A 19,406-nucleotide genomic window follows, 5' to 3' on the forward strand; every position below is an offset into this window, starting at 1 on the left:
ACTGAACAACAGCCAGATACATGATTTGTAATAACCATAAGGTAATGATAAACCAACTAGACTAAAGCCACACAAGTTTTCCTAACAGTAATAATAGTGCTGCTTCAGTTCAATTCAGTTCAGTTCAGTCGCTCAGTCATGTCCGACTCTGTGACCCCGTGAATCACAGCACGCCAGGCCTCCCTGTCCATCACCAACTCGCAGAGTTTACATAGTGTTTATTGCATGCCTGGGCATCATTCATTTAATCTTCTCTATGATGATCAAAGGGAGTGCTAAAACTACTAGCGCCATTGAAAAGATGGGGAAACAGAGGCACACAGAAATTAATAAATGACTTACCAAAGGTATACACAGGTGTTTAAATCCTGCCTGGAGTGCTGGCTCCAGAGTCCCCACAAATTCAATTTGAGGCTGAAATTCAGACAGAGTGACTTTTAACCACTACAGTATCTCTTCGTCCCTCACAGGAAAAACTGTGTTGTAAGACTAACATTCTCAAGAGCATTCTTAAAGGAGGCACTGTGACACATTTTGGAAGGCTTTTCATTTTTTATTTAATTATTATTTGGCCATGCTACACAGCATGTGGGATCTTAGTTCCCCAACCAGGGATCAAACCCATGTACCCTACAATGGAAGTTCGGAGTCCTAATCCCTGGACCGCCAGGCAAGTCCCTTGGAGGGCTTTTTAGATGGGACTATACATGTACAACTGAATGGAAGGCAGCACCCTTTATCAGACCACACCACCCCCCTCCCCCAGCTTCTTAAAACTCTTCAGTGGTTTTCTCCATTGGCCTGAGAATATCACCGATCCTCCTTTCAACACACAAGGCCTTGAAGGACCCCTTTTAAAGCTTCAGCTGTCACCTCTTGCCACTCTTCCCCTCAATCTTTCTAAAGCAGCTTCCCACATCTTCTTTCTCTGAACATGCTAAACTCATGTTTGCCTCTGGGCCTTTGCAACTGCTCTTTCTTGCCTGGAATCCCTTTCCACCCCCATGGTCTTTAAAGGTGGCCTCTTCTTGTCATTCAGATCTCAGGTCAAATGTCTCTTTCTAAGAGAGCCCTTCCCTACCATAACAATGCATGACATCCCTTGTCCCACACCAACCTCTAGCAACTCTATTAAATCAGCCTCTTTCATCTTCTTCATAGCACATTTATCACTCTTTGAAGCTGTTGCATTCATTAATTTATTTATTGTTTGTCTTTACTACAAAGCCATAAGCTCTATGAACGGGGGAAATCTTGCCTATCTTTTCCAGCACCTAGAACATGCCTAATATATAACAGGTCCCCAGTAAATATTTATTGAGATTGAAAAATTAATTGAAGACAAGGTGATCCTTACTGTGCTGCTTCTCATTTCAGTTATCTAGGCTGGCCATTCACACAGCCCAGATCCTTAACTGTTTGAAAGCTCTGCCTCAGTGAGGACAGTGTAGGGAATATATGGCCTGCACAACCACCATCTGATGCTAGAACTCAGGCAGGATTGGTGCCCCCAGAAGTATTTCGGTCCAGCTGCAAACAAGAGGCCACTGGCATTCACCAGCTGGTGGGCAATGCTCCCGAGCAGAATTCAGCTGCTTGCCCAGGAGTTTGCAGCATTTCAGAGCTGTGCGCTGGACAACTATCAAACATGTGTCAAGTGCCTGGAGCCCTTGGGAAAATAGAAGCAAAGAAACATCAATCATCTTGGCCGTACATCTGCCGAGCATCGATACAGTTAATACCACTTCTGCAAGGAGTGTGTATTTAAGTTTCCAGCTGCCACATCACGTTGGCTACTACAGATCTAGGCCAACACAATGCTTATAAATACTGATTTGGCAGAGGACCAAGAATTCCCCACCTTCGTATCAACTAGGCTTCCATCTGTCTGAAGAAGCTGGACAGTGTTGGCACTCAGCTTTCTCTTATCTCTTCATCAACGATTAAAAAGATGAGGAGTAATGGAGGAGCAAAGCTTATAGGAAACATGCACTCTAACCAAGATCAAAACCACAAGCTGAGGTCAGGGAAGGAGTTCTTATTTGGTAAGAAGAACCTTGTCAAACAGACACATACTTAGTTTATTTCTCTCTGGCGAACATTCTCAAAGCAGCCCATGTCATTAAAACAGTAGGCATTAAAGGAAGATAATGCAGCACTCTCTATAACAAATCTTATTAAATGATAATCCATCAAATGATTTGTTTCTCACATAACTGGCTTCTACCTTTTTTTTTTACATTATTTTCCTTTGACATTAAATGTGCTCATGTGCCTCAGTCATATCCTACTCTTTGAGGCCCCATGGACTGTAGCCCGCCAGGCTCATCTGTCCATGGGATTTTTCAGGCAAGAATACTAGAGTGGGTTGCCATTTTCTCCTCCAAGGGATCTTCCCAACCCAGGGATCAGAACCTCATCTCTTGCATTGCAGATGGATTCTTTACCACTGAGCTGTTGAGGAAGCCCCTTGACACTAGCGATATCTTCCTAAAGTGGTAGGTCTTTGACTGACCTCATTACACACACAAAGCCTTGTTTTATTTGAAAAGGATTTTAAAACAAGGTGGTCAAAATGTGCTTTGGCAAAAACAAAAACTCACAAACAATTAATGTAGTGCTAATCCATAGTTGTTACCCCAATCCCACTTAGAATTATAAAAAGGTCCCTGTAAAATCACAATAACTATGAAGAACCTCTCTTCCTGGTTCTGTGTCTTCTCTGAGTGGAAGCAGAGAGAGATGAAGTAGATGAAATATGAGGTGATTTCATACCCAGGGGGGTAGAAAAGGGAGCCCTTGAGTACCCAGTAAACACCTTGAGTATGTGGATTTCTAGATGTGCATAAAGAGAGAAGAGAGGCAAATAGGTGAGTCATGGGCAGTGACCTGAAAAATGCCATGGGGCCAGGTGGGTCAGGAGAGGCGGGCGTGTGCAGAGTCACTGGTCAGATGAAGAAGAGACTGGGAGGAAGGGGCTTGCAGGGGGAGTCTGCAATTGTCCCCATATGATTTGGACTATTAAGGCCACACTGAGCTGGTGCTTCCGTGACGGACAGGAATGGCATCCCTCAGAAAACGCTCTGGAGGAAGACAAGTCACATGTCTATAGGCTAGAAAGGGGCAAGGGGAGGTGACAGAAAGCCAAATCCTAAAGTCATTGACTGCTTCTCTTTTGAGAAGTTTGGGAGAAAACCAAGCACAAGAAATGTTGAGATGAAATGAAGAGAGATGTCTTATCCAGATGTAATGATTAAGAAGTGGAATCATTCTTGTGCCTCCGGGATATACAACCTGTCCTCAGCTTCACCTCCCAGCTCTGCTGCTGCTGCTAAGTCACTTCAGTCGTGTCAGACTCTATGTGACCCCATAGATGGCAGCCCACCAGGCTCCACCATCTCTGGGATTCTCCAGGCAAGAAAAATGGAGTGGGTTGCCATTTCCTTCTCCAATAAATGAAAGTGAAAAGTGAAAGTGAAGTCACTCAGTCGTGTCCAAGTGACCCCATGGACTGCAGCCCACCAGGCTTCCCCGCTCATGGGATTGTCCAGGCAAGAATACTGGAGTGGGGTGCCATTGCCTTCTCTCCTTCCAGCTCTACAAGGCCCAAATTTAGTCATCAGATCTTACCACTCTTTCTCATAGCCACACAAAACCAGCACAAGTCCTAACAGCCCAAGTTAAGACCGTTGCAACAGTCTCTCTGACTCTGCTTCAAATTCTTGGTCTTCAAACTAGGCAGCCAGAATTATCATGTCAAGAGAAAACAAACCAAAAAAAAAAAAAAAGGTTCCTCAGACCAGAAAAAGCTCCCTTAAAAGGTCACTGATAATTGATTAAACCAGTCAATCCCTTGTAAAGAAGCCTTTAACTAGTGCCTTTCCTTATCACCTATTCATTCCCTGGCTCATCACTCTATCTCTAAAAACAAAACAAAACAAAACAAAGCATACTTTGTAACTCTCTCACATATATGTTGTAAACTGAACAAGCCTTATTTTCATAAATGTAGTAATTTTCTCCACGTAAGGATTTCTTTCAACTCTTTCTGAACTGGTTCCTATGCAATCTTAATGCCTTTTAAGCTGATGAAGGCACTTGCTATGAGCCTTAAAACTCTTTAGAAAATTACAAAATACATAATTTCACGAAAGAGGAAAAAAGAAGCCTTCCCTTTCATTTGCAATCAACCAAGATAACCAGCCATAACCTTGGTGAGTAAACACACCTAAAAAGGAGATTTCTTCACGCTAAAAATCCACATGAGGGAGGAAGACACACTTGGGCGCCAGAAAGCCACCTGCCGAGGCCTGGTGATGGCAGAGCTCTGCTGCGCTTAGTCACTCAGTCGTTTCCGACATTTTGCAACCGCATGGACTGTAGCCCGCCAGGCTCGTCTGTCCATAGGGATTCTCCAGGCAAGAATACTGGAGTGGGTTGCCATGCCCTCCTCCAGGGGATCTTCCTAACCCAGGGATACCCTGGTCTTCCGCATTGCAGGCAGATTCTTCACCATCTGAGCCATCAGGGAAGCCCATGAATAATGGAGTGGGTAGCCTATCCCTTCACCAGGGGATCTTGCCAACCCAAGAATCAAACCAGGGTCTCTGACATTGCAGGCAGATTCTCTACCAGCTGAGCTACCAGGGAAGCCCTTGTGACAGCAGTCTCTGTTAGTCTAATCTGCTGCCAAGAAGCCTTGTTTCGGCGTCACTGAACAGAGGATCGTGTGGCAGCTGGGAGCTCCGGCACTGGAACATCCACAGATGGCCTCAACCTGTGCAAAGTGGCGACGTGACAGGGGCAGCACCGAGTCCAAAGTCGACAAGCATGAGGACTCACGTGAAGTCTGCACAGTCGAGGGTAAACAGGAGGTACTGTCAACCTCCGAATGAAAACAGCTTGATTCCGAGTTTCAAGCATTTTTAATTACACACGTTATACATGCTGGATTGGGGAAAAGGAGAGAACAGAGCAAAGAGACAACAATAAAAAACATTTACCTCCTGCCAACTACTAAGCACTGTTTTTATGCGGAATAAATTCTTTCAATTTTTTTATATTATAGATGTACGTAAATGTGCAGCTGCGCTGTGCTCAGGCCCTCAGTTGTGTCCAACTCTTTGCCATCCCATGGGCTGCAGCCCTCCAGACTCCTTTGTCCGTGGAATACATCTTTTTTAAAAGCAAACCTGAGCATTCATTCCCATTACCATGGTTAAACCAAAAAAGTTAGCAAGGGTTAGTAAGGATGTGGAAAAACTGAAACCCTTGTGTATTGCTGGTGGGAATGTAAAATAGTGCAGCAACTATGGAAAACAGTGTGGTAGCTCCTCAACGAGTCAAAAGTGGAATTATCATATGATCCCACAATTCCACTGCTGAGTGCACACCTAAAAGAAATGAAAGCAGGAGCTTGAACAGATATTTGTACATCCTTGCTCACAGCAGCATTATTTACAGTCGCCAAAGATAAAAAATGTGAAAGTGTTAGTCACTCACTTGTGTCCAACTCTCAGAGACCCCATGGACAACAGGCTCCTCTGATCATGGAAATCTCCAGGCAATACTGGATGGGTAACCATTCCCTTCTCCTGAGGATCTTCCCAACCCAGGGACTAAACCTGGGTCTCCCACAGTGCAGGCAGATTCTTTACTATCTGAGCCACCAGGGAAGCCCCAGCCAAAAGACTGCAGCAACCGAAATATCCAGATGACTGGATAAACAAATAACAGGATACTATTCAGCCTTGAAAAGAAACCTCTGACTCACGGTACATCACCGATGAACCTTGAAGACATTATATGAAGTGAAGTAAGCCTGTCACAAAGGGACAAACAAGGTATGACTGAATTTATGTGAGGTATCTAGAATGGTCAAATTCATAGAGACAAAAAGAGAATGGCGGTTGCCAGGAGCTGGAGGAGGGAGAACGGGGAGTTATTGTTTAATGGGCATGGGGTTTCAGTTTGAGGTGATAAAAAATGTTCTGTAGACAGATGGTGATGATAGCTGCACAGCAATGTGGATATACTTTTTTTTGTGTGTGTGTGGATATACTTTAACATCACAGAACTATCCTCTTGTTTATTGAAATATAGTTGATTTACAAAGTTGTGTTACTTTCACATGGACAGCAAAGTGATTCAGTTTTATATACATATATACATTTCAGTCTTTAGAACTATACTGTTTTTAATATATTTATTTTTAATTGGAAGATAACAGATTTACAACATTGAGCTGGTTTCTGCCATACATCAACATGAATCAGCCATAGAACTATACTCTTAAAAATGGCTGAAATGGTAAATTTTACATATTTTTTACCAAAATTAAAAAAAAAAGGATCATCCTATCTGTAATTTGCTCTTTTCACTTCATTTGATACCATGAATGTTAATAGAGGTACTCTGAGCATTCATACATAATTGCAAAGTAATTGACTGTATGAAAGTACCATAATGGGTTTCACCAGTCCTGTATGTTGGACAGTTATTAGGTTGCCTCTGATTTTTCTCTTCCCGAAAGATGTTGAATGATTCAATCATGAGACATATCAGGTCACAGTACATTCCTGATGATCCTTCTTTTGGATTCATTCTGGTCATTCACAAAAACACTGTAAATCTTCCACGTCAGTCAGCAAAATTTCCTCACCATTAAGAAATATTTATTAACTACTTGTCCCTGTAAGATATTAATCATTAATAACAAAGATAGTGATTAATACTTAATCTAAAATATTTAATAAGTACTTATCTGTCTTCAAACTTACTGGAGGAAAAAATTTAGAAACGTTACTGACTGAACATGACACCCTGGGCAAGACTCAAAATATCTCACAAGAGATTGATAAAGGCACCGATCACTCAGAGGAAAGGTTGGCTGGACAATGGGTCAGCCAGACCAGGGCCCACCACCTGATCAACCCCACAGAAACCATTTAAGTATGGGATAAAATGGGAGTTCTAAGGTAAAATTTTCTGAACAGATCCTATTTTTTTTGTCAGTTGGCCAAAGGAGAAAGGGGCTTCCCAGGTAGTGCAGTGGTAAAGAATCCACCTACCAGTGCAGGAGATGCAAGAGACATGGGTTTGATCCCCAGGTCGGGAAGATCCCCTGGAGTAGGAAATGGCAACCCACTCCAGTATTCTTGCCTGGAAAATTTCATGGACAGAGGACCCTGGTGGGCTACAGTCATGGGGCCACAAAGAGTCAGACGTGATTGAGAACAAGGACATAAAGAAGGAAAAGCATACCTAGGGAAAGAGGAGCCAGACTCTAGACTGGTAAAGTTAAATATCCCTATGGAACATGGGCATGGACAGTTGAGAGGTCCTGTCAGATAAACTGGTCTAGAGGTCAGGAGAAAGATCTAGCATCCAGATCAAATGTACACTTGGAAAAATCAGAGCACAGAGCTGGTCACTGAGATCTTTGAAAGCAGGACTTTCAGTCTTTTGTGGGCATCACCTGTTAATGTCAGAGTCCATTCAGCAGGTCTGGGGGAAGCCTGAAACTTGCATTTCTGACAAGCCAGTGAGTGAAGGCCTATGGTGATGCCCAGACTATAAACTCAGGAACAAGGTGTCTTGAGGGTGGATAGAAAAGGAGAGAAAGAGTAGGACTTCAAGGAACCCTGGTCTTTAAGAGACGATTAGAAGAGGAGGCTGCAAGGAAATTGAGAAAGGAATGAGAAGTCCAAGAGAGTCTGGGATTATTGAGGTCAAAGAGGAAAGGAAGAGTATTACAGCCCTGCTGATGGATCAGGTAAGACCTGAAGAAGAGATACTTAGTCCACTTGGGCTATCACAACAAAACACCAACAGTGAACAGTTATTCTCCCACAGTTCTGGAGTCTGCAAGTCCAAGATCAGGGTGCCAGCCTGCTCGGATTCTAGTGACGGCTCTCTGCCTGGCTCACAGACAGCCACCTTCTTGCTATGTGCTCACATGGCCTCTCCTTGGTGTGTATACAGACAGAGAGATATTCCTCTCTCTCTACTTCTTGAAGTGAAGTGAAAGTAGCTCAGTCATGTCCAACTCTTTGCCACCCCATAGACTATACAGTCCATGGAATTCTCTAGGCCAGAACATTGGAGTGGGCAGCTGTTCCCTTCTCCAGGGGATCTTCCCAACCCAGGGATCAAACCCAGGTCTCCTGCATTGCAGGCGAATTCTTTACTAGCTGAGATACAAGGGAAGCCCAAGAATACTGGAGTGGGTAGCCTATCCCTTCTCCAGCGAATCTTCCTGACCCAGGAATCGAAACGGGGTCTCCTGCATTATAGGCGGATTCTTTATTAGCTCAGCTACCAGGGAAGCCCCTCTTCTTCTTACAAGGACACTAATCCAAAATCCAATCATGAAGGGCTCATCGTCATGACCTCACCTAAACCAATTACCTCCCTATCTTCTAATACCATCACATTGGAGGTTAGGGCTTTGACGAGTGAATTGCAGGGGTGAGGGGAGGGGAGGAGGTACACAAACACTGCATCCCTAACAGTGCTCACTGGACTTAGTCCACTTGAGCTATCACAACAAAGCACCAACAGTAAACATTTATTCCAAGATCACGGTGCCAGTCTGGTAGGATTCTAGTGACAGTTCTCTACCCGGCTTGCATCCCAGCTCCACGCAGCACCCTCAACATAGAAGAGAAGACAGGAGCTCCTGGGTGGGTACACATGCCAAGAGGCTCTGGAAGCAGAAATCCAGGCCACAGGCATTCACATCCCTCACACCTGTTAATTTGCTAAAAGGACACTTGCCCTGGGCACCACAGCCTGAAGAGGACAGAGTCAGAGGGCTCGACTCCCTGCCAGCAGCCTGCATTTTCTCTCTCTAAAACTACCAATTTTGCCTCACTTTGGCAGGCCCAGTAGAAGTTCCGTTTGTGAAAACTGAAGACAAGTGCAATAGCAAATGCTTCTTGTCCCCATATTACCACAAGAAGCTCTAGGAAAAGGCACATGGGTTCCCAGGTCCAAGCTCCCAGGTTTGTTATCCTAGTGACCTCATTGGTCACTCTGCAGAAAGCCCTGCAAGAGCCTCACTCCCTTGGAACGGCTTCCTGGGGAGTTCTGGGATCAGCTCATGGCTCTCTGGTCCCAGCCTTGGGATCCACTGATGAGGGCAGTCATAAACTGCACTCAGCCATTATGAGTTAACCTTGGAAAGTCATCACAGTCAATATGAGAGATGGGATCTCCCATAGTGCTTTATTCTCAATTAAAATTAAAGTCAAATAAACCAGGAGCTGCCATGTACAGCCAATAATATTTTATACTGCAGTTATTAGGAAAATTAAGACAACAGACCAAGCAGAATGCCAAAAAGAAGCTATCTCAACCTCCATCCCAACAATTCCAATAATCTCATTTATTTATTTATCCATTTATTTATTTATTCATTTATCCAGAAATATAGGCTATGTGAAAAAGGCCTAAGAACTAACAACACCAAAATCTATGCAATTTATTCATAGAAACACATCAATCTGTCTGATTCATTTACTCTAGAGATAATTCTAACTGGTCTAGTTATTTGTTTTTCAAGGCAGCAACAAATTAGAAGGTAAACTCCAGGGCAGGGATTTTTTTGGGGTTTCTTCACTGATGTATCCCTAACACTGAGGACAGAACTCAAGGATCTAATGGATGGTGACAGAGTGAACCTTTACATGTTCTCCTCAATTTTACAGCCCAGACTCACCATATTACGTCACCACTCAGCTACTTCATACACTTGAGCCCCCAAAACCTCTGATTTTGCAGACACTGGTTTCAGTGCCGTGACAGAACACTGGCTTGTGAATGGACATTCTAAATATTAATAATAACTAATACAAATTCTAGTAGGAGTAAAAATATTCCGTGATCTTGCTTCCACTGGTTATTTTCTTAGCAGCTTATTTTTCCCAGAAAAACAAATGTCTACCTTGTTTCTTTCGAGATTATAAACTCCTTTACACTAGTTATTGGGGTAAATTGGTTGAATTGAGCTGGAAAGGGAAATTTTATCTTGGTCTTCAACATTTGAAGGCTCTCCAAACTGAAATCCACCTGGAGAGAAACAGTCTCACAAAAATTGATAAACAGAAGCCTCAATTAAAGAATCAGGAGACGAGAAAGGGGAGCATTTAAGCCCCGTGATGATAACAGAGTCCAACAGGAAGAAGAAACACTTCTCTTCTTTCCCGGCAACAGCTCAGCCAATTAAAAGCCATGGACTCTGTGTTTACTCTAGCCCTCCCAACTTCATTTTCCCCTCCCCTGGCTGTGTAGAGACTTACATGTGACTCACCATGGTTGTAGACCCCATACTGCAATTCTCAGCTGATCCTGAATAAAACCATTCTTGGTGAGAGAAATATCTGGCAGTTTATTTGTCTTAGGTCAACAGTGTGAGTAATTGTTTTTAATCCCCTCTCATTACCTGGCATATCATAAGAACTAAGTAACACTGTAATTTCCCACTTGAAACACAGCACTTTTTTGGATTAACATTCTGATCAAATTACAACAGTTTTGTGACCAATCCGATATTTCCAATAATGGCCAGGATCTGCTAAATCCATGACACGCAAACAGTTCTTGCCAAGGCCTAATTCAAGAAAGATGCAAATGTTTAAGAGTTATTTTTTCAAAATTCAAAATGAAAATAGCTTATTGAATTCTACTGGGCGAATGGGGAGATTAAAAATGTACATTCTCATAACCTAGAACACCAACTTTATTGAACAGGAGACTCACTACTTCTTTAATCAAGAAGTTCCTGTCTGGGCATCTCTAAGAAATAGCCCTGCAAGAGCAGTTGGGTAGTTTTCTGGTCTTTCAAATTTATATATAACTCTACCATTCATGGGTTTCCCCAATGGCTCAATGGTTAAAAAAAAAAAAAAAAATCCGCCTATAGTGCAGGAGATATAGTAGACAGTTTTGATCCTTGGGTCAGGAAGATCCCCTGGAGGAGAAAATGGCAACTCACTCCAGTATTCTTGCCTGAAAAATCCCATAGACAGAGGAGCCTGACAGGCTACAGTTTAAAGAGTCAGACATAACTGAGTGACTAAGCATGAGGTAGCATTCACAAAATGGGTTATCAGGCATCACCCATTCTCTAAGCCACCCCTCAAGGGATTGATTATCACATTCCCACAAGAACAGAAATTATAAGTTGCCCCACAGACGTAAAAACAACTTTCCAAGATGAAGGAAAATTAAGAAACTCCAGGATATTAAATATATTCATCTACTGCTAATGATATCTTATTTCAGAAACATTAAAACAAGAAGCCGAAACAGTGTACCTTAGAAACCAAGACTAGACTCTTCTGATCTTCAAGTGACTTGCCCAAAGTCACTCTGTGATGTGCCTGCAAGACTAGGGCTAGTGCTTCTTTATTGCTTTCATGCAACAGTAGCTGAGCACGGGTACATAGAGGCTCTGGAAAACAGAAATGAGCAAACGTCCTCCCCGCCCTCTCACTGTCAGGGGCTCTGCTCTCCACTTGGGCAGGGCAGGCCAGAGCAAGGCAGGAAGTCAGGGCAGCAAGACGGCTCTCCTTCCCCAAAGGCACTGGCTCCCCGGACACTCGACTGCAGCTAAACCAGGGAGGATCCTGGTTCCCAGAGCCCAGCACCTCACTCGCCTCACTCAGGTAGGTCCTGGTGAGGACAATGCATGCCTGAGCCCCACCTCTGCCCTCTTGGCAGTTCTCACCGGAGACAGGCATGCCTGGCTCCTTTAGGCGATCTGTGCATGCAGAGAAGGCGGCCAGCGAGCACACCCACCGAACAGTTAGCTGTGCAGGCCTGGGGCAAGGGAGAAGCAGGGGTGGGGTGGGGAAGTAGCAGGCCCTTCATTCCCTTCTGCAGAGTCTGAATGATTTTAGAGGTAATTTTGAAAATGAAAATCTGGGGAAAAAAAGAAGCCAAGAGAAGCAAACACAAATTGTGCAATTTGGATATAGAAAGGTTTGGGTTGAAATCCGGGCTCTCCTATTGACTTGCTGGGTAACCAGGTCTCCATAGTCTATCCACTTCTTAGGGCTGTTCCAAACAATGTAGAAACTCTCTGCCTCCCCTCTCCACCATCCTGGTCACACTGTGTGGTCAGTATGTTAATGGGTTCCTCCAAGTGGTCCCACTCTTTGCTTTTTCTATTATCATATACGGCATATTAGTGTTTAAAATTACCTGGGGAAACATACAGAGAACACAATTTGTATCATATACACTCCACTCGCAACTATGATTTTTAAGAATCTGTTTAAATACAGTGACAGTTCCTTCCTCTGACTTTCTGTTGCTACATAGCTCTGTTCATTAATGTATCTTGTAGACAATGGGAAGACTTGGGGAGAAGTTATTTTAGGAATTGTTGAAAGAATTACACAGGGTCATAGGAATGAGTCTTTCTACTTGCTCTCAAAACCAATAACAACTATTTCATGTTCATACTGCAACAGCAAAAAAAAAAAAAAAGAAAGAAACAGTATCTCTCACTTCATTTTTCTCATCAGTTTACTCACAGAATGTCTTAAGAGTATAGCAGAGGTCCCATCGTGAGGGCCAGAACCATGAATAAAAAGCAGATGTGTCTGAAAAATAGGCCTTTAGGGAGCCCGTGTGCATGCAGATCAAGAAGTCTCAGGAGGGAATTCCTTGGCAGTCCAGTGGTTAAGATTCTGTGCTTCCACTGCAGGAGACACGAATTCAGTCCCTGGTTGGGGAGACTAAGATCCCACATGCCACGCAGTGTGGCCAAAAACAAGCAAAAACAACAAAACAAAATAAACAAACAAGAAGCCTCATGAGCAGTAACTCACATTATGGTGAGGATGAATCAAGATGCACAAGCTCAGTTTCTCTTCTGAACTTTACAACTAATCAGGAGGAATGGGCGTGGGCTGAATTTCTTCAATATCCAGTACAAGTTGAGCCATGCAAGCACTATTTTTATGATAAGTGCAAAAGGGGCCTAGGGGAAAAGTACATTATGTTGTATCAGAGAAAACAATTCAGATTTTCTGGAAGTATTTTATGGTCTTAGGCACTTATTATGAAATAGCAGAATGAAAAAACACATAATCCGCAAGTAACACTACATACAAGTGTGGCATTTTCATCACTCAAAAGCCTTCCATGAGTCAATCAAGTAACTCATAAAAATTTCAAACTCCATCACCCAGCTATTCTCCTTCAAAGAAACTATCATAAGGATATAAACCAAAATACTCCCACAGGAAATGTTCACTCCCCAACAGTATTCAGAGCAAGGCAATATACAGCATTCAAACAAATGATGCCCCACACTCACTGACTTCATAACCTGCTAGACCTTTTGACCGTGAAGCCTCCGTACAAGACAAATTCAGTCTTGACCTCTTCACAAGGCTCAGATGACACAACAGATACAGGAACCTAAGAAATCTTTGTAAACCCCTCTACTATTTCAGAGGCATAAACACGCAAAAAGCTTATACTTGGGGAAAGAAAGCAACAGCAGAAAGAAAATCATCACGTGTTCTAAAAGCACACATACACCCATGTTGTGCAAATCGCCAGAGCGGTGAGCCCTGAACTAGTGAGCGAAAGATGACCAGTGACAGGTAACCCAACAATTGTCTGGGGCCCAACGGCCAGATGCCATTACTCAGTCACAAAGGCCAAAACAGTCAATGGAAGGAAGCCCTGGCTGCAACTGAGCCCACATCTGTTCACCGTCCCCGCCTTGAGCTGTACTGTTGCAATCAATGCTTAACTGAAATCAGAAATAGCACGCTTTGTAGGATGCCTTGAGTTCCTTGGTATATGTTTAATGAATAATAAAGAGCATGTGTTTAAGCCTGTAACAAGCAAATGTCGGTAAATAAAAGCTGTTACTCTTGTTAATCATTATCAATATTATTATTATTAAATAAATAATTATCATTTGTATAGCTACTTAAAGTTCATATAAAATGTTGTCTGACAATGATCCTATAAGAGAAAAAGGGGCTCACAGAACTTGGTAATTTGCCCAAGTTCACACTGCCAGCAAATGCTGAAGTTGGGATTTGACTTCCATCTGAGTTGTTTTCCCCTTGATGAGTCTGGAATCTTGTAAGAATGGCCTCAAGACTTCTTTCTATCATGGACATGATTCCCAACATCCAATCCTTCCTAAATGGCTAACCAAGAGCTACAGCAATCCTGTTCCCCCTGCCAGTCATGGGCTGACTTAAGGATAGGGCAGTGACTTGAGGGAAAGTCTTTTGGCAGATTCTGAGAAAGGTTTCCACACTACTGAGGAGATAAGAAGACATGGCTTCTCCCCTTCCCCTGGATGTTTTCTATCTCAGTATGAACCTTCAAGCTATATTCCATCTCAGGATCATGAGGAGAGTCAGGCTGAAATAAAACCAATACAGGGCAGGAACAAAGCCAAAAGAATCACAGAGAAACAAACTCAGAGCCAGACACCCTGCTCCTGACTTTCTACTACACAAAGGGATTCTCTTCCTGACTAGGAAAGCCAGTCTGGGTTAGTTTCTGTTCCTTACACCCAAAATATCCTACCTGATACATTATTGACATGGGCCACTTTGTATCAGACCAAGCTTACATATTTTTTTTTTCCCCTATGTAGTAACTTCATATCTTCACATGTGGGGATTTCTAAGCTTACACCAGATGTAATTTTGATTTCCCAAAATCCTAAATGGACAGAGGAAAAAGGAGACCGTGGTATGCACAGCTGTACAAAGGGAACATATACAGCTGGTTCCCACCACACAGCTAACTATAGAAGCAAAGGACACCACGCTGAGTCCTGGTGAAGTTTCCGGCCCCTCTCCCACGATCCCCACCCCCATAAATCACAACAAAGCTGAAAGCCTGATGATCTCAACTGCCTCTCTGTGCCCAAAAAGCATCATACAGCACACGACCAGAAGAAAAGAAAGAGGAAGGAGAACGAAGAGGAAGAGGTGATTTCATAAGAGCATGTCCTCTTTTTTTTCCAAGGTGATAACGGCAATTTGGCTAAAGCACCCAAAATTGCTTGTGAAATGTGTTGTTTTGTCAACTAACACTTTACATTCTTTTTTCAAAAATTACAATGCAGAGAACCTACTATATTGCTCAGGGAACTCTACTCAATTCTCTGTGGTGACCTAAATGGGAAGGAAATCCAAAAAAGAGTGGATATATGTATACATATAGCTGATTCACTTTGCTGCACAGCAGAAATTGACACAATATTGTAAAGCAACCATACTCCAATAAAAATTAACTTAAAAGTAAATAAACAAAACAATGTAATAATAGCATGAAATTCAAAAACTTACAGTGCAAAATAGAAGCAATTCAACTGTTCTCTGCCAAGGTTCTACTGAGACCACTGAAGTGATTTTTATTGCATGTCAAGTATCAGCTACCCTTTTGGACCTTTCCCTACAACCATAACACACTTGAGTTGCAGCTTTCTAAACTCTAGACCAGTCTTCAGAGCTTCTCAGCACCATCCTCCCAGGAAAAGCACGGTCTCCCTCTCCTGTTTGCTTTTATTGGCATTCTAATTATAATTGCTATTTTTTTTAATTTGAATATTTTCTGTGACAAACATGCATGAAAGTGCTTTCCCCAAGTTTGTTTATTATAAACACATAGAGAGGCATTATGTTCATTGTTATTATTACCTTTGGTCCTTGCACTGAATTATTTTGTATAAACAGTCTATTATTGACTACCTACAACAGCCCTCACATCTAATTTCTTTTGCTCATCTAGTTTCTACCCTACAGTTGCTCAAAATCAAAACAAGAAAAACTTTGTAAAGCACTATCACTTAAGCAGGAGGATTTAGTAAAAGGCTAACCTGACTGCTTGTATTATTCAGTGAACTAATCCTTGAAACATTTTTAGTATTAATGGCTTTTTTATTCAATAAGTCAGAATCCACATAAGAAAAAAAGACATCTACCCAATATCTCTACTGATGTCAGCCTCAACCTTGACCTCGTGAGATTAACCTCCAATCCACTTGAGTCATCTCCTCCCAAAGCCACAGCATCAACCTATCAACACCTGTGCCTATCCTTCTTTTTTTTTTTTATCCTCACTTCTGAAATGTGGGATTGTTGTGAGAATGAAATATCCCTCTCTAAGCCCAACTTTCTTTGCTCCCCAAGACTCTAGTTCCTCCACTCCTACTGCACCTAGCTTTCAACCTCCTTGAACCCTCGGGCCCCTTGATTCTCCCTTTTCTCCCATGTCATCAGCCCATCCTGCTCTTGATTCCTTCTCTTTAGAGGCTAAAGCTCACGATCCATCATATCCATTGCTCTCTTCCTGGCATCCCCAATCTTTCCAAGCCACCAATCTCCCACTCCACAGCAGTCCAAACATCCAAACATTTCCACTCCTATAACTGGTAAGCCATGTTTTGCTAGAGGCACTCTCTCAACCTTGCAGATTAATGGTGTGACACAATTAAGATTTCTAACACAGGCTAAGTGCTTGGAGTGACTCAACAACAACATGTTACACCAATTCCATAGGCACATTGGTTGAAAATCTTAAGTACTCAACGCACCTGCCATGACCAGCAGGAGAGCACAATGGGGAAGAGCCTTTCATCCTGGCTCTGTCTCTTAGTAGCTGTACAACCTCAGACAACTTGCTTAACCCTTCTATGCTTTGTCTCATTTGTAAAATTAGGATAATAATTCCATCTTTAAAGTGTTGTTGCAAGAAATTAGTGAGTTAATATATGTAACAAAGTTTAGAGAATAAAAGTTGTCCAAAACTATTGGTGTCCATTGCTATTTTAGAGAGAATTGGGGCCACTGGATAGGAAGAATGAGAGAAAAGAAAGAAGGGAAATGACACAAAGAGAAGGGGTGAAAACTCCCCTTCTGCCTTCCCACCCTTTCTGCTGCTGCTAAGTCACTTCAGTTGTGTCCGACTCTGTGCAACACCATAGACGGCAGCCCACCAGGCTGGAATTCTCCAGGCAAGAACACTGAAGTGGGTTGCCATTGCCTTCTCCATCCCACCCTTTCTAGCTACCTCCAATCATTTTCTTTCTTCATGTTCCCAGCCTCTTAAGAACCTCTCTAGGCTGACTGTCTCCTCACCCCTTTTTTCATTCCCATGTCCATGGAATGGAATTTGCCCCCTGCCTCCACACACACCATCCAAGCTATTTTTGACATGATCACCAATGACTCCTAATTGTCAGTGGTAGCTGTGCCGTCCTTGATTAACCGACCCTCTCTGTATCATCTGACCCTGTTGACTTCTCTCTCACTGTTGAACTCTTTCTCCCCTGAATTTCCATGACAGGAGTCTCTCCTGTTGAGCTTTCCTCCCCTCAAACCTGTACTTCCTAATTCTCTTGCTAGATCCTTCCTCCTCTGACCACTCATTAGATTTAATTCATTCATTCTGTGCTCAGTCCTGTCCTACTCTTTGCGACCCAGTGGACTGTAGCCCACCAGGCTCCTCTGTCCATGGCATTCTCCAGGCAAGAATACTGGAGTGGGTTGCCATTTCCTCCTCCAGGGGATCTTCCCAACTTCAGGAGCAAACCCAAGTCTCCTGCATCTCCTGCACTGCAGGCGGATTCTTTCCCCGCTGAGCCACCAGGGAAGCATTTATTTGTTTTTTCAACACGTGTACTGAACACTTACCAAAGGGCAGGTACCATGACAGCTGCTGGCACCAGTTAGGCAGGGACAGCTGAAACACAGCTCTAGAGGGCTCTATTCACAGTGAGATGCAATGACTCAGACATCTGAGTGGTACTTCAGACATCTGAAGTGTGATGGCTGTGACACGACTCAGCTCTTGCCCTCACACTTTGTCTAGGGAAAAGATCAGCATGTAACTAGACAATCAGAAAACATAAAGAAAGGTACAGTGACCAAGGGAGAATGTGAACACTCTGTAGTGACTCTCGAAACACAGGCTTTCGATCCACTTCACACTTCACTCTTCACATACTGCCCAGGAAAATACATCCCATCATGGGATTTTAACTGAACCTAGTAGCCAATGATGCCCAAATTTTGCATTATTTGCATAGAATATTATATTGCCTACTAAACTTCTCTACCACATGTCCTAGAGGGCACCAGGCACCAAAAATATAAACAAAGCAGAAGTCTTACCCTGAGGCATTAATCTTATTTCCCATCCATATCACATCAGCACACTCCCTGATTTGTCAGCCTCGTGGACATTCTAGAAGCCTGATTATTATCTGTTAAACACAAGCTGATTTTATCAGCAAACCCGTAGTCCTACCCAACTCCCCTGTTTAAAAGCTTTCAAGGATTATTCTTAGAAGCCAAAGCAAAACTGAAATTCCTTCTACCTTAGTGTCGCTAAATGACCTAGCTCCTGCCTGCTCTTCCGGCACCTACGTAGTCACATATAATACACCCTGTACGTCAGCCACACCAAACCACCCTGAAGAACCAGGCATTTCTTTCAATCTAGTGTCCTTTCCACCTCATTGCCTTTGTACCTACTGTTCCTGTTGCCTAGAACTGCCTTTCCTCCGGCTGCTCACCTCATGAATTTCTACAATTGTTTGACCACTCTAGGCAGAGTTAAGTGCCTCTGTCTCTGAACTCCCACGGAAGGCGATCACTTCTGGGACTCATCATAGTTCTGTGATTCTTCGTCCACACACTCGTCTCCCTGAGGACAGTGTAAGCCTCCGAGAGAGAACCCTGCCTCTTCTCTGTGGGTCCTCAGCCCTGGGGGCAGCGTCTAGCACGGGCTGTGTACTCAGCCTGGTGAAGAGTTAACTCACTGAGTTAACATTCCTTAATCACAATACCGGGCTTCCCTGGTGGCTCAGTAGTAAAGAACCCACCTGCCAATGCAGGAGATAGGAGAGGTGGGTTTGCTCCCTGGGTCAGGAAGATCCACTGGAGAAGGAAATGGCAACTCATTCCAGTAATCTTGCCTGGGAAATCGCATGGATAGAGGAGCCTAGTGGGCTACTTAGCAACTAAACCACAACAATAACCACAATATTCTTTATTAGGGACTTTTTTTTTTTTTTTTTTTTGGCTGCACTGTGCAGTTTGCAGGATCTTGGTTCCACAACCAGGGATCAAACCCAAGTCCTAACGACTGGCCAGCCAGAGAATTCCCCAGAAGAGAATTTTAAGAGTATTAAAACTATTAAAAAAAAAAAACTAAACTGAAACTTTACCTTAATATAAGCTGTATTTGGAACCAATTAGGTATACTATGGGGCTTCCCAGGTGGCTCAGATGGTAAAGCCTACAATGCAGGAGACCTGGGTTCAATCCCCAGGTTGGGAAGATACCCTGGAGGAGGATATGGCAACTCACTCCAGTATTCTTGCCTCGAGAATCCCCATGGACAGAGGA

The 19,406-nt window shown here is 43.2% G+C and overlaps 1 protein-coding gene across 5 annotated transcripts in view; it reads right to left on the reverse strand.

Moving 5' to 3' along the window:
• The window catches only part of SLC16A12 (solute carrier family 16 member 12), a 107,506-nt gene that overhangs the window by 71,646 nt on the left and 16,454 nt on the right, over positions 1-19,406 (reverse strand). The window contains exon 2 of one of the 5 annotated variants that reach the window (XM_043926338.1): positions 343-414. The exons of the other annotated variants lie outside the window; for them this stretch is intronic. The gene's annotated coding sequence lies outside the window, so the exon portion shown is untranslated. The remainder of the gene's footprint in view (positions 1-342; positions 415-19,406) is intronic. 5 annotated transcript variants of the gene reach the window in all.

The sequence above is a fragment of the Cervus elaphus genome, chromosome 15, assembly GCF_910594005.1.
Source record: "Cervus elaphus chromosome 15, mCerEla1.1, whole genome shotgun sequence".
NCBI classification, from domain to species: domain Eukaryota; kingdom Metazoa; phylum Chordata; class Mammalia; order Artiodactyla; family Cervidae; genus Cervus; species Cervus elaphus.